We start from the raw sequence: 15786 nt of genomic DNA, 5'->3' as shown, positions 1-15786 counted from the left end.
GTTTGATGTATGAGGCAGCTTATCAAACCTGCGGCTTTGGCAGCCAGTCCATCTCCAAGGGTACCTACTCACCCACCACTGATGCTGGCCCAAGGCCACGCTGCAGGACTTGGTTCCTCACTTACCAACAGCCTGATAGACAGGTAGGGATGGGGTGGGGTGGGCTAGGTGGGATCACCTCTCTGGCTGGGATTTGGTTCATCCCAGGAACTCAAAAGCATCAGGCAGAGCTGGCTCAGCCACTACCAGGGACAGGATTTGAGCACGGATACAGACGGGGTCTTTGAAGGAAGGGTGTGCTGGGGGGTGTAGAGCTCTAGGCTCCAGTTATGGCCCATGGAGATCCATCAAAGATGATGGATGACCAGCTCAGAAAGAGACATCTACAAACGGGGACACGGCAGCTTAGCAGAGAGGAGTCCTATTTGTGCTGCTGCAAAGGCTTCCTGAGGAAAGATGCCCACGGGTTCTGGGCTGCTGAAGCTCCCAGACATGGGCTCCTGGAGTTCTGCTCAGTGAGCCTGGCAGCAAGGGTTTCTCCTGCCATACAGTGCTTACTTCCATGGTGCTGAGCTCCATGCCATGCTCGTGGTTGTGTTGTATCTGCCATAAAAAAAAAAAAAAAAAAAAAAAAAAAAAGGAATTTAGGCACCTAAGTCCCTTGAGCACACAGATAACTACATAAAGTTATATATGCCAGAACAATTTGGGAGCACGGCTGCACCAAATCACACAGCCAAGGGGCTGACTCTCCCTCTAGGAAGGGAAATAAGACAAAGAAGGTTGCTGACAGCAGGGCTGTCCCGGGGCCATCAGTGAGTCCCATCTCCCCAGCCCTAAGCTATGTGGTTGGGCCGTGCAGCTTCAGCCCTCACACAGAGCTTTAAAGGATGTGGAGGATCAGGGAGGTGGCCACCAACACCAGCAACCCCCTCGTTCAAATATTGCCTGCACATCACAGCTTTGCACTCAGCTTTGGGTCTGGAGGAGAGAAAATGCTCCATGTGCTTTAAAAGATTCCTGCCTTTGAAAGCCATACAGGTAAAGGATGCCCCTGCTGACGGACTCTCTTCTATTATTCTATGTGTTTTAGTGCAGAGCAGAGCAGATGTATTTTTAAAGAGGCCAGCGCTTGAAGTAGGCTCTGTTCCACTACAGGGGAAAAAGGAGTAAAGCAGTAATTACAGGCTTCATAGGTGCCCGAGCAGGGAGGAGGACAGCCGGGCTTGAGTGGGAGCCCAGGAAAAAGACTAAAAATCAGCTGCCTTTGGAAAGATTTGGGGAAACGGGGTGGGTATGAGAGACAACCCCCTGCCCCAGCCCATCAGTCGCTCTTCACAAGGAGCAAGTCCTCGGTCAGGACACGTTTCCCATCTGTGCTCTTCGCCCTCTGTTACCAAACCCTACCCTTGGCTTGGGGAAATTCCTGAGGATTTTGGTTGAGCAGGGCGTGCAGGATCAGGCCCATGTTGTATGATTTATAACGAGTGAGGGAAGGTTTTCCTGCACTGCTGGATCAGATCAGGACATGGTAGAGATGCAGGGGCTCAGTGGATGTGCTGGTCCATGTTACTGCAGCCTGATGCTTGAAGGCTGGGGGATACTCACGAGCCTTGTGTTTTGGCCACCTGAGCACCTCTTCACTGCAGAACCTGGGCCACTTTCCACCAAGTCTGGCCAGAAGAGGGTGGGAGCTCCAGGAAGCAACAAGGAGAAGCTGTGTGACACCCTGGAGACATCTTCTGGCTTGCATTTACAGGGATGAAATACTGAATTTCCTTCCCTTGGTACTAAAAGCAAGAGTCGGGACCTTGTGGGTGCTCAATCTCCCTGCAGCCACAAGCAGGTTTAACATTTACCTGTAGTAAGACCAGAGCCAGAACACAGGCAAAAACATGGGAATACAGTTCCATGCTGTATGGACGATAATATTACAGCCTTTCTTTTTTAAGATATTAAATGAACACTCACAGAAATTTAATATAATGTTTTACCTCTGCAGACACTGAGGTCTTGATCTCACCTACAAGAACAGCCTTGTTCTTACCAGCAGTCCTAGTGGAGCCCAGCAGGACCAGTCCCAGGGCTAGGCTCTGCTCATCTGCCCTTGGTTTTAGCCATAAGCCCTAAGGAAGGGCTGTGGGGTTTGGCTTCGGATCCCTGGGTGGATCAGAGAGGAGGGGAACTCGCAGAGGACTTCAGAAACATTGGGATCCTGGAGATAGAGAGATCAGAGATGAAATCTATATTTCATCTGCAGCATCACCAACCTTTCCAGCAGCTCAAGGAAAATGAGCGCTCTCTGAGAAATATGAAAATGTCAACTAAGAATGATGTTTTATTTATACCAGGCAAGGAAGGTTTTAGTTTCAGACAAGGAAAAAAAAAGCACATGTGTTTGTACAAAATCTCTCTTAACTATTCTGTGCCTGCCCAAGTGCTACATGTGAATCAGAGGGAGTTTGTTTTCAGTGATGTACGCAGCAACCCCTGTCCCAGGCCAGTCAGCAGAACCTCTGCCTCATTCATTACCAGCTCCAGGGAAGCACATCCCAGCCTCTCTGGCTAAACAGAGAAGCAAAATCACCTTAATCTCTTCTACAAAACAGAGCATCCGACTCAAGGAAATGCCTGGTGACTCTACGGTCCAGTGGGGGAGTATCCATCACCTGCATTCCAGACTATGTTTGAGCAGGCTCCCAACACTGAGATGAAAATTCAATGCAGATTTTTTTCTGCTGCTTTCCAATGTGTGCACTACGTACTGTGGGGTCCTGCAGGAGATCAGCATCCAGGATCCTCAGTCTTGGATGGCCACGTTCCTCAGCTACCTCAGTCTGCACCCTGTGTGGGCAGGCTGGATGCAGGGTCCATGTAGCCCCCCGTTTCCCAGATGTGTGGCACTGACTAAATCCTTTATCAGGATTTGCCATGGAGGGTTTTGATGGTTACAGCTGTATTTTTCTTGCATAACGGTGTCATTCAGAGAGCTGCAGGTGTGCAATGCACCTTCAGCCTACCTGTGTCAAACTTGGTCTCCCAGCATTTCAACTCAAGGCCAGCATGAGTCGTTTCAGCCCTCAAAAGTCCCATTTGGCAGAGGTTCAGGGTGCCTGTGACCCATCTGGAAACCCACAGCAGGCCTTGCCCTAGACCTGCATGGCTTTTTGAAGCCACTGAGGTGCCTGGGGAGGTGGTGCTGCCCATCCATCTTCTGGGACAGGAATCAATCTGTGAGAGATGAACCAATTCCTCACCCTTTTTAAAATTTATTTTATTTTATTTTATTTTATTTTATTTTATTTTATTTTATTTTATTTTATTTTATTTTATTTTATTATTTTATTTTATTTTATTTTATTTTATTTTATTTTATTTTATTTTATTTATTTTATTTTATTTTATTTTATTTTATTTTCATTATTTTTTTTCTGGCTGTTCCCAAGCTCCAAATGCTTGCTGGGCTGCTGTAGAATTTACAAAAGCCTCCAGAGGCCATCTGAAATGGGCTTCTCTGCAATGCTGCTTGTGCTCAGCTGTGCTCCTTGGCATTCAGGGTGCTCATCTACTGGCCATGCCTAGTGCCTGGAATCTCCAGAAATATTCAGAAAATTCAGCATAAGAAGACCTCCACTGGAGCTTAGGTTAACAACTGAATTGAGAAAATTTTTGGAAAATCATCTACTTATGTTGATGCCATCCGACTTACGCTCCTGCCTGCCCTCTACTCCCTCATCTCTCAGCTCTTCCATCATAACGTGGCCCCCTCTGTGCAAGGCTCTGCTGAGAAATTGTCCCGTGGGTGTTGTCAGAGGGCAAATCCATGCCACCTGCCCTAGTGATGCCTCCTGGAACAGGTCCTTCAGCAGGGCCAGGAGGGGGTCTTGATGCCTCCCACCTGCCCATGGACCTGATGGGGAGCCCTGAGCTCCCCACCACGGCAGCCGGACCTGATCCCACTGTCTGGGGGATTTTGTCAGTCGCAGACCCTTGGGGAGCCCCACAGGAACAGGAACGGGCTCACCCCATGCTCTGAGGTTTAGCCATCCCATGGGACATGGGGGCAACATGTCCCAGGCTGAGCGAGGCTCCTTCGGTGGTCTGTGCCTGCTGAACCAAGGGGGAAAAATCCCCCACAGACCACCCAGCCTTCCTGGAGAGGGGAACACTCACACCTGGGGGGCTCCTCTGCTGGGGGGGGAGCATTTCAGCAGGAGCCTTTGGCACGGAGGGACAGGCTGCCGCACAAAACCAGCCTCCCCTCTGCTCTCCCACCTCCTGCAGCCATCTGAGCCGATCTGCTCAGGCAGCCAAACGGGGGCTGAACCAGCAGCAGGAAGAGTCCCAGGCTCGGGGTTCTCCCATCAGAGACCAAAACCTCCCCGCTGGGAGATGGGGAGGCAGCACAGCCTCCTCCGTGGGCTAATGGCTCCTGATGGCTCTTCCCGGAGATGGCTCAATCATGTTCTCCTGTTTTTTTTTTTTTTTTTTCCCTCGCAGGCTTCTCCACTCGGCGCCTCTTATGTGCAGGTTTAGCACTCCGCTCCTCTCCTGCAGCCAGCGTGGGGGGAGAGCTGACAACCTCCGGGTTCTCGCATGGATTTTTTCCTTACCCTAGCTGTGCTGTTTGGTTCAGATCTAAGTGAGCTTTTCAAGCATGCTGCTTGTATGTCTTTATTAAAAGGCACAGCTTAAGGAAGGGGGTGGAAAGCAGAGCAGATCTGGATGCACTCTGCAGCCGAAACCATGGGAATCTTCTGCTCTGCAACTGTTCGCAGCCCCCAGCAGCTGCGCGGTCCAGCCCGCCGGAGCAGCAGGACACGGGGTCAGTTCTCTGCCCGTGACTAATTCATCACCGAGGGCAGCCCCTCTGCTTGCTACCTTTGTGCTGCTGTCCCCTCTGGTGTAAAGGCAGGTGGAGAGGCAGGGACATGTCCCCTGGGGGGGGTGGAGGGTGACACGCTGCTGGAGATGCTGGGCTGTGTTCCCTGCAGCTCATGGAGGAGCCCAGCTCTGTTGTGGGACGGGACGAGGAGTGGTCAGCCTGTTTATGACTTATGAGATATGCTTTTTTATTTTTTTATTTTATTTTATTTTATTTTATTTTATTTTATTTTATTTTATTTTATTTTATTTTATTTTATTTTATTTTATTTTATTTATTTTATTTTATTATTTTATTTTATTTTATTTTATTTTATTTTATTTTATTTTATTTTATTTATTTTATTATTTTATTTTATTTTATTTTATTTTATTTTATTTTATTTTATTTTATTTTATTTTATTTTTTTAATTTTGGTTTGGTTTTGTACAGAAAGTTTCCCCTTGGGAAATTTTCTTCTCAGCTACCTTGAAATGGAGGCGATGGTTCCAGGTGGCATTAAGCAGCCGAAATCCAGCTGTGCAGGAGTCCCTCTGCCTGCCACTGAGACCCGAAGCCACCTCTGCAGCAGGGGCAGCAGCGTGGCCCTTGGGTGCTTGGACAGAGCAGACGGAGTAGGCTCCTCACACCAGCCAGGGTTGGGCACAAGCTCAGATCACTGGATGTGGACCTCTGGTCTTGAATTCTTGCAGATGCTTCCAGGAGTGACTGTGGGTGACCAAAAAAGCACCTGAGAGCTAGCATCCCTCAGAACAAGAACTGCACCAGCCTGGGGGCAGAGGCTTGGGCACATCTATGGCCTTATCCCTGCGATGCACCCAACCCCAAGTCCTGTCCAAACTCCCCCTCAGATTGACCTGCGACCAGTTTAGACATAACATTTTACCTTTGCTCCTCATCTGGGATGGTGCTGCTGAGCCCCTGCTGTGCTGTGCACCAGGAGCAGCCGCATGAAGCCACCGGTGGAGGCGGCTGAGGCCTGCCATGGAGGCTGCGTATCCCCCCCGTGAATGACTGGCTGTTGTAAGACACTCACCGAGCCAGCCACATGCCTCATGATGTCAGTCGTAGTTCAGTGTTAATTATTTATGATAAAACTTCATAATGTGCTGTTAAATGGGCTGCAGGATATTTGGGTTAAATTAAGGAAACCTTAAAGCTCCCTCTACAGGGCTTTGCTCTTCGGGCCTTGCTGAGAGCAAAGGTTCAATTAAAGCTTAGGCACTGTGGCCTCTGCCCATGGCCTTCAATTACTGAAATATGGGAGGGGGGGGGATCAATTCAATAACTCAGCTTGGAAAGTAAACTTCTGTGCAAAATGCTTGCTGAGAAGACCACCCAGCCTGAAGCCCCGATCCCACAACCTCTCCATGCTCCCTGTCCTTCCACCCCGCTGTGATCCACCCAGGCTGCTCCTGCAGCAGCCCTCAGGCTGGCCCTGCTGGCCCTTGTCCCTCAGGCTCTGCACAATTGTCCCACCAGCTGCCCTGGGGACCAGAGCTGTCCCTTGGATGGTCCCTGGGATGAAGTGGTCTAAGTGTTGCACGAGTGCCTAGTAGGCAATGGCTACAGTTTTTGAAATTTGCTCAGCCCTGCAAAATAATGTCAATAAAAAGTTGGAATGAGATGATTTTTAAGGTCCCTTCCAACCCAAACCTTGGCCAGGCTGTTGATGGAGCCGTTCACAGCCAGACTCTGTCCTCTGTCCTTTGTTAGCAGATGTGCTGGCCTTTACCATCCTCCGGTCAGGTGATTCCCAGCATATGGTTAAGGAGCAACTTGCAGGGCATCTAGCTTGGTGCATTTGTTAATGGTGCTTTGTTCTGCGTGCTCTTCCAGCTCCCTGCCTGGAAAGGGGCCAAAGCCACAAAGTCTTCTCAGGGTGGCTGGGTGAATGCGCCCTGCATCGATCCTCCTGCAACCTGGGCCACGCACAAGTGCTCCCCCTGCTCACCAGAAAGCCTATGGGGATGCAAATGAAAACAGCAGCGAACCCCAAGGTGGGCTTTAGCTCTGCTTTTCTTGCTTTGAGCGTTGTTAAACAACAGCTTAACCTAAATGAGCCTCTTCCACTCACCACCACCCTGTCACTCAGATCTCAGGTCCTGAAAACCCATCCCTTCTTAGCTTGACCACCTGGCTATGTGCATGGGGTGAGGGCTAAGTTTTGAATTTTCTTTGCCATATCAGGCAAAAATCATGTCATTTCACACAAAATTTTCATGCGATCCACTCTGTGTGTTCATGAGAATGGGAGATGGCACAGATTTATGAAGGAATGAAGCCCAGGCAATGCAAGAAGAAAAGGTGGTTTCTTGGCTTCACGGGGGAGCACCACAGAAGACCATTTCTTCCCGTAGCTGCTCCCAGCTTGATAGCCTTCCTTGTGCACACCACTTTGCTAGGCTGAAAGCCTTGGCCTTCTCCTGCTGCATGTTACACCCCCAAAGAAAATCTCATGGCATTCCCAAGGTCTTGGATCCCTTCATGTAAGTTTTCCATGGGAGCAAAAGCTCATCCAACAAACCATGCCATGTTCCCAGCTGGGGAGCAGGGAGGGCTGTGGGGTGGAGTGGAAGGACCACAAGGAAGTCTCTTCATCAGATCAATCTCACACTCTTTCTCCAGCTGTTTCGTGCCTTTGGAGCATCCCAAGCCTACTGTGAAGTAGTCAGGGGGAAGCTCCCACAGGCAGCTGGTGGCAGTGCCACCCTTGGCCCTGGAGGTGAGACCTTCCTAAAGCTCACGCTGCTGCCCTGGCGTACCCATGTCTATGGTCATATCTCCCCCAAATATCAGTGTAACTACATGCCTGTGTTTGCAGGTCCTTAACACAAGTCTGAGTCTAGCTGATGGCACAGAAATACGCTCCTACCCGCACTGCACTGGCTGTGGCAGCTACAGCAAGCCGCAGCAAATTTCAGATGCTCTGGACAGACTTTGTTTGAAGACTCATTAAAGAAGCCGACTGACACAGTTCTGGTAGAAGAAGTATTTTGAGCTTGTTCTTGAGTATCCCCTTTGGCCATGCTGTTTCTTTCTACTCTCCCACCATTTATTACTAATGTATTGTATCGACATGGCTTACTATACTGCTCATGAATGAGGGAACATCTCTCTCCCTTTTCTGATGGATCAATGTCCTTCCAGACCAACTTTCATGCCTACAGTTTTTGCCAACCTTGCTGTTTCCTTGCTCTTTCTACAGCCAAGAAAATCCCTTGCTTAGCAGAGGTTCGGGTCTATGCCATGAGATGAAGTCTCCTCTGTGCAGGTGAGGACATCTTCTGCAAGACACAGATCAGAGACAGGGCACTGTGAGGAACCTGCCTGCGGAGTCACTATTGTGCCTGTCCCCAGAAATGCCCACATGCCCACCTCCCCCATTTCTCCTTGTGCCATTTGGTCCTGGCACCATCAGCAATTAGGCATCTCCCCCAAATATCCCTGGTTTCTGAAGCATACAAAATTGCAGACGTAGCAGGAACAAACCCAAGCAAGATGCCACCTCTTCTGCTATTGCTAGGGTACTCACTCCCAAAGCATCAACTCTCACCACTGCTGACTGCAAAAAAATCCCTGTGAGTTCCTGGAAGGATGATGTCCCTTGTGCGTGGCACCATATTTTCATCTCAAGTATTTTCATATTTTTCTTCTCACTTTTTCATCATGGTGCCAAGACAGTCTCTTCTGTCAGACCATACCTAGAAATAAGCCAGTTGCAGGATGAAGACCCTCTGGTAGCTTATCCACCTGACCCTGCCAGCTGCCTTCAGACCAGCTGTGAGAAAACATCTATTTTGCTCTGCTCCAACTATTTTTTTTTCCTACTTCCCCCCCTACCTCTAATCCAGATCTCATCCAATTTGGCAGGTCTGTGGAAGTACTCCCCAGGATAATGTGAGAGCATCTCCACCGCTGCTGATGCTTGCCCATCTGCCGAGGAGCACGGTGGAGGGGAGGCTGCTCATCTGCTTTTTTCTATGAATTCATGACACAAACGGTTTGTGGCTGGGGACAGATCACAGCATATCATGGAGGAGGCCGGAGTCGGGCAGTCACTTTTGTGTTACAAACCATGACCTTCAGCAGAGAGGCGTTGCTAAAAACCTGCTCCTGGGCATCTTTCCAAAGGCGAAAGAGTAGAAAGGACCCAGACTGATTGGCAAGGAGTTGCTTTCTGCTCCCAGCACAGCCTTCCTCTCCAGCAAGGCTCGCTGAAAACAATGAGCACCTGAAAAACAAGCGCAGATAGAGAGAATACCAGAATCCACTTAAAACAAACCGGGAGGGAGTCGTGAACGAGTGACTGTGCACTTTGCAGGGAGTGGAAGTGCAGCTTGCCTCTGCGCCAAGCCTTGATGGCTCCGTTCTGCTTTGTAAGGCTCTTAGCTCCTGCACGCCGGAGCCAGCCTCCCTCTGCGGGCTGGAGAGGGAGAGAGGTGGCCCCTGTGAGCTATTCAAAATATTTAACTTGCTAAACAACAATCCCGGTCAGGGGGCTGCATTCTGCTGTATGTTATCATGGCAGCAGGTGCTAATTGTTCTCAGAGAGGCTCAGGTGAAGCTAAACGCTACCAAGAGCAAATATCCCCCCGGTGCTCCGAGTCCCACTGCAGAAGCACAGTCAATGCCTCCATATTAAGGTTCATGGAAACCATAAAGCACCCAGCAAACATTTCCATGCAAAGAACTTCTGCCTGCGTGGCTCCCTTTGCTGAAACCCTCCTTAGATAGCAATGCTCCCTCATGGCCTTAATCCATCAGCTCTGAAACTTTCCTGGGAATAAAGGGAAGGAGGACAATGCCGAGGAAAGAGCTGGGTTTGGGGAATGAAGGGGATTTGAGCTCCATGCTGTCTGAGTCAGGATGCTTGCTGACCCCACGCATTTTGGGGTGTAGGCAAGCCCCCCAAAACCACCTTGCTGTCCCCTCCCTGTCCACCCTGCAGCTCCAAGGAGGGACCTGACCCCTGAGACATGGGCAGTTCCCCATCTGTGCTTCCATGGTGGGCAAGCCTTTCCCTCAGTCACCCACTGCAGTGCAAGAGGACTGAGTCCTGGTGGTATCTGAGCACCTCCAGGTACTGCACAGCCCTGTCCAGCCTTCTTCTCTCACCATTCCCAGCTTCACACCTCTCCTGTCTCCTTGGATGAAAGAGTGTTCCCACTGCCACTGCCAGCCTCTTCTGGTTTGGAAGGGCTCTTTCCTTTCTTTCTCTCTTGCTTTTTCTTTTCTTCTTTTCTCCTCAAGCTTTTCTCGTCTTCTTTTTTTTTCTTTTCCTCTTTTTTTTTTTTTTTTTACCCCCCTCACCCCCCTTCCGCCCCCCCCGCAGCCTCTGTTCTTCATCCATTATTTAGGCTTTTCTGACTGTAACAGCAACATTCGCCTTGTATACCTTGTGTGGGGTTTAAAATATAGATAAAAGCAGAAGGTCGGACTTGAAACACAGATTCTGACGGTTGCTGCTGACTTTGTCTGGAAGCTACAAAATCTGGAGCTGCCTGTGCCCAGCGCTGGTATTGGTGCGTTATTTATTTATTTATTTATTTCGGTCTCCAGTTGATATTCCTGCAAACTGCCTTGGTATTTGATGTTTTCATTCAGCCTTTCAGTTCCTAAAAGTTCTGGGGCCTGGCTGGCTGCGGGACAGGGGAGCTGGGCTCGTGCAACTTCTGCTCCCAGGCTGCGGGTCTCATCCTGACCTGGCGTGGCAGCTCCTGCTGCTCTCCTGTCCACGATGAGCTGGGGAGGAGCGGGCAGGTATCTCCATCCAGCAGGCTCTAATTGGCACCTCCGGTAGGCGATTCAACAAAGCTAAGGACTTTCCCTTTTAATTATAAATGCCCATGTTTCTTTCATGCCTGCTTTCTTCTACCGTCGAAGCAATTGGGTTGCGAGGACAAATGTTTGTGGGAAACAAATTTCAGAGTCAATGTGTGAGCAGTCCCACACAACATAGCTCCTATCTGAATGGGCATCCTTCCAACCAGCAGGCAGAGACCTGGCATGTGATATGGCCAACCAACTGCAAAGGAGTTCTGATTTGGATATTCATGACAGAGACAAAAATCTGCTAATGAGACTCCTACAAGTGACAAACAGGGGGGTTGCTCACCAGCTGGGGACATTCCTCAAGCACAGAAGAAGAGGTGAAAGTCAGTGAACAAGCCCTGATTGCATTGTCCACAAGTGTCTGCAGCCCAGAAATGTACAACACACAACAGCAGGAACCAGGAGATCCATCCTCCCTCAGCCAAATATCTTACAGGTACTTGTCCATAAATCCTTTATTCACTTTACTGATGGCTGAATGAAAAGCCTCTTGGAAGACACCTACAGAAGGGTCTCAGTGAAGAGGCTCCATCTTTTGATATCTAGGAGGGCTCCTGGGGAAGAAAACACCATCACAACTCACAGCAGATACCAACTTTAGAGGTTAGGAACAATCCATCAGCAGAGGGACCACCCGAAGGAAGAGCTGCCCTTACAACACACAGGGTACGATGGTTTTGCTGTGTGAACTTAGTCAGAGAGGGCTGTGCAAACCCTCCTCAGTGATGCCTGTGAGTAGCAGGTGTCCGGTTGCTCAGTCTTTGCTTCTTCTCCAAGGTGGGGCAGCAGATGAAGGTGGTCCTCAGGAAAAAAAGTGCTCATTTTTTCCTGTCAGTGAGATACACGCTGGTGGAGAAACACACTGAATAAGTAGCAAATGCTCTTGGGAACGGCTGAAGTGGCATTTTAAATGAAGATCCAGATGGAGGAATGCCAGCCATGCCAGACAGCACTCACCAGGAGCAGCGCGGGAGGGTGACACCCCTGAGGTTTGCACACCGGGAGGTGAACGGGGCATGGTCTAACCCTGCATGGAGGTTTTACAGAGAATTTTGGGTCTGGATCAGCTACAAACAGCCGCAACAGGAGCCTTCCCCAGAGCTGTCTCCGCTCCCTGTGCCCGTGCCCTTTATTCCTAGTTGGCTCAGGCAGCCCCTGACCTTGCAGGGGTCTGTGGGGTAGGTGCGAGCTGCAGCTGAAAGCACTTAGGTGTGCGGCAGCAGCCACGCGGTAGCACTGGATATGTTAATGGCAGGTATTGTTAAGAGGTCTCCATAGCCCATCTGGCACTCCCAGAATAACTTTTTTTTCACTCTAGCCCCAGGGAAAATTTATCTGTCAGGGCAAGACTGGCTGCGGTTCACTCCCAGGCTCTGTCCTTATCCACAGTGGGTGTAGAATAAAACAGATATTTGGAGCACGTATCAGTCTGTGCTGGTTACAGCAGCTTGGGGATGTCTGATGGGACTCCATCCACAAAAAAGTCCGTCTTCGGGGATCATCTGGCAGAGGTGTTACACGAATGCAAATACAATTATTTACTGCAGGAGCAAAAGAAGAAAAATTTTGTCACAAAAGGGTGGCCCCAAGACCAGTGGCTGCCACTGCATGGGTTGAAATTGGCTGGTTTGGGGTTCATGGGGCTCTGCTGAGGAACATCTCTGACATACACAAGGTGGTATCCTCTTCAACAGGCTGACAAAGCCAGTTTTACAATTTGCTCTTCTCAGGATCTTAGACATCAAAAGGAAATAAAGAAATAGCACTTCCAATAACTCCAGGAATCCTAGCACTGCTAATAATCAGAGCTGATTAAACTGACATCATTAAACTCAGAAAGTTTCATGCTAGGAGTATGAGACTTTTTTTTCTTTCTTTCTTTCTTTCTTTTTTTTTTTTTTCTTTTTTTTTTTTTTTTTCTATACAAATGTCTCACTTCAAACCTTACTAAATTCCTGGCAGGCTGGCACTGAATAATTACCCATTTTTAAAGTGCCTTCTTTCCACCGCTGTTCAGGACATTGGGGAATCTATTTCCATTCTGATGCTTTGAACGTTCACTTTCTGACACCTAAAGCTAGGTGACTGTCCTCATGCTTAAGCACTGAAATATAAAAATTACTGAATATCTAGCTGCTCTTGCTGAGGCCCAGGAGAACTTCAAGTGCTCAGTGCTCCTGGAGGGAGCCCAGAATTTTTACCAAGGGGGCTTTCTTCTGGGCTTTGGTGACAAAAGTCCAAGGTCCCAATTTCAGCCTCATGTCCTTCTACTGTTCCTGCTCCTGTCGGTGCTTGGTGCTTGGTGCTCCCGCTGATGGCAGTGGGGACTGAAGACACCCCAGATTTCCAAGATCAGGCCCCCTGCATGCAATAATCTCTCAGAAGCCTGATAGTTACTTTTGTTTTCTTCCACTGTCCATTTTGCCTTTGGCAAGCATTGATTTTCCGCAATTCCCCGAAGCCCATACAAAGCAGCTGCCAACACGGCTCCCTCGTGGGCCACTTCTTTTATTTGTTGAACAAAAGAATCATCAACATTGTCTTCAGTGATGTTTGGCGAGTGGAGTCTGGGACTAGGATGCCGAGCTCCCTCTCCTGGCTGCCGGATCAAAAAGAATAGCTGAGAAGTCCTTCGTACCTCGCAAACCTGAATTGCCGGGCTCTGGCTGAAGAAGGAAGAGCCCTTCCAGCTGTTTTGCAAACTTTCAGACATCAACATTCTTCCTCCCCAAGAAATGAGTTGGAAGCGAAGCTCAACATTTTTGGAGAGAAGTGTTAATTAGCTGTGCGCCGAGCCCGTTTCCCCTTTTCTCTCATCTAACACTATTAGCAAACAGATCCCGATGGGCACAAAGCACTGAGAGCCTCTGCAGAAAATCCTCTGTTGTCTCTGGCTGTCAATTATCAGTGAAATGTGTCTGCAGAGAGGGAGTGGGAACGGACACCCACATGTTGGTTTGTCGGGGCACAGAAAATCTCCCCTTTTTTTCCCCATTTCTCTTGGTTCCTGTCTGAAATCATACTGCCTCTTACATGCCCAGCTAAGAGCGAACAGGGCACAAGGGCAGCTCAAGATCAAGATTGGGTCAGGATCAGCCCAACGTGGCCGGCAAAGAGGCCCCAGTGGGTGCTGAGCAGCTGATGGGTGCTGGTTTGCAGGACCAGCATGTCCCAACGGGAGGCCACGAGCAGCATCGTGGGCTCATGGCAGAGGGCAGGGAGCCCAGCTGGCTCAGGCTCTCACTGCCCTTTCTACTCTTCTGCACCCAGAGGATTACACACACATCTAAAAAAAATCTTCTCGCCAATGCCAGAGCACCGGTGGTAGGCACAACTCGATCCATGGGACTGTTGAATATTGCTGCTTCCAAACCAGGATAATCTTCCCCTCTCTTTAGCAATATGCAGTGGCCCAACTCGTGCTGCAGAGTCAGGAAGTCTGCTTTCACCCTGAGCTGGGCCCCAGAATTTGGGCAGAACAGCTCAAAACTCTGCTTTTACACTGCTGTTATCCTGGAGGCCTTTTGGAAAGGGTTCAGGCTAGGAGATATCTTGGATTGCCCATGGCAGGAAAAATGAATTCCTCCCATTGATGAGCAAAAGTTTGCTACTCTACACATCTGCTCTGAGCTGTTGGACATGGTTGACCACGAGACATCAATCTTGGCATAGCCAGAGGATGGGGCACCTCACATGCATCAGCATTTGCATGAGGAATGAATACCATGAAAGCCTGCACCTTAGGTAGACCAGTGATCACCAGCTTATTTTCTCAAATCTTTTGTTTCTGTGAATCAACTTCCCTGCCTCAATCTGCTTCTCAAATAAGAACTAGAAGAGGTGCAGACAGAGGTAACGAGGGTGGCCAGAGGTACACAACCCTCTCCTCTTTAGAGCAACCAAGCTGCTGTCCTTCTTCCATCAGCTGTGGTTCTCTGGCATAGGCTGGTCACAAACTCTCCCACCTTCTCCTGCCTCTGTCCCATACCCTACACACCAAAAACCTTTCTCTTTCTGCTGCAGCAGCTCACCCTTGTCAACCCGCTTTATCCTCTGAGCCCATCCCAAGGGCTTTTGGGGCAGAAAGACCCCAATGAGAAGCGTGTGAGCTGGGGACAGACGAGTGTCTGGGAGGGGGATACATGTCCTGCAGGTGATCTCAGGAGCATGGCCACACGTTCCCCAGCTGCAGGGACGTACGGAGCACACAGACGGGGTGGCGGATGCCGACTGCACGAGCTGCAACACCCTCTCAGTGGTGCCTTTCATGGCCAAGTCCTGCTCGAGGTAGACTTGTTATGACAAGAGGGGAAAACGAGCTTCAGAGCGCAGCGACGGCGGCTCAAAGGAGGAAGAGGCTTCCTACGTGAAAGGGAAACGAACGCTCAGCAACAAGGTCACCTCCGCTGCCTCGGGCAATCTGAGGGATGACAAAAGTTGAGGCATGTAGCACAGAAGACAAAAGCCATCCCTGGAGGGCAGAAAGACACAGGGAGCGTAGAGCATACAAGGAATTTAATGTGGGGAAAGCCACCACGATTGCTTTCATTTAAAGGATATGTTCCTGCCTGGGTAACGGAGCATAATGGCTCGTGAGTGCCTTGACCAGCATTTATCCAGAGCCTTCTGTGCTCCAGACCCTGGCAGCACCACCGATGGTGGGCAGGTGGCCAAGCAGCACAAAGAAATGTGGGAATCTGCACCCTGTCTCCAGGTCTACAACTTCTTTCTCTCTTCTAACCACCCCTTTCTGCAGATCCAGCAGTGTCTAGGAGAGGTGCAAACGGCCTGAAAGCCAGCAGCGAGCTGCAGCTGGCTCTGATGCGAGCGGACAGCTGGGGTGTGCACAGTTTTTCCAGCAGCACAGGGGAAAACCACACAGAGGGTGCCTGGGTCCGTGCTGCGAGTTTCAGCAGAGCAGAAAATTGGACATTACTCAGTGCAAAGTGCTTGGCACAGATGGAGTCAGTGGGAATATGGTTGGGGTTGCGCTGCAGCCTGCACCAAGGCATCTGGAGTCGGCGTCCTGGGCACACTGCACGGCCCTCACCATCGTGGTGCTGGGA

The sequence above is a fragment of the Anas platyrhynchos genome, chromosome 10 (genome assembly GCF_047663525.1).
Source record: "Anas platyrhynchos isolate ZD024472 breed Pekin duck chromosome 10, IASCAAS_PekinDuck_T2T, whole genome shotgun sequence".
NCBI classification, from domain to species: domain Eukaryota; kingdom Metazoa; phylum Chordata; class Aves; order Anseriformes; family Anatidae; genus Anas; species Anas platyrhynchos.
The sequence above is the reverse complement of the archived record's forward strand: the minus strand, read 5'-3'. Positions refer to the sequence as shown.